We start from the raw sequence: 390 nt of genomic DNA, 5'->3' as shown, positions 1-390 counted from the left end.
GCGGCGGCTGCACCGGACTCTGGCCAAGGCAGCAACTCAGTAACCGAACAAAAGGCGAAGGGACCTGACACCCAAGCCACGCCTCTCGCCCCCTCGAAGCTCCGCCCCCTCGAGAGACTCCCACCAGCTGAAGCGAGCTCACTGGTTAATTCGCATGACTGTCCCATCAATGGGCGGAGCCTCGCTCTCAGGCCCCCACCACGGCCGCCTCTGTTTATCGACTTGCCATTGGCCCCAGGGACTGCCAGTCGCCTCTGGGGACGGACTCCAACCTGAGATGCCATCCTAGCTCTGTACCTATTGGCTGAAAGGGGCTTACTTCTTCTTGTTTGGGCAAGGGACTGTCAGTAAGAATAAGGAAAGAACCAATGGGAGGGATGGGGTGTGTCT

This window comes from Loxodonta africana, chromosome 18, assembly GCF_030014295.1.
Source record: "Loxodonta africana isolate mLoxAfr1 chromosome 18, mLoxAfr1.hap2, whole genome shotgun sequence".
In the NCBI taxonomy this organism is placed as follows: Eukaryota; Metazoa; Chordata; class Mammalia; order Proboscidea; family Elephantidae; genus Loxodonta; species Loxodonta africana.
The sequence above is the reverse complement of the archived record's forward strand: the minus strand, read 5'-3'. Positions refer to the sequence as shown.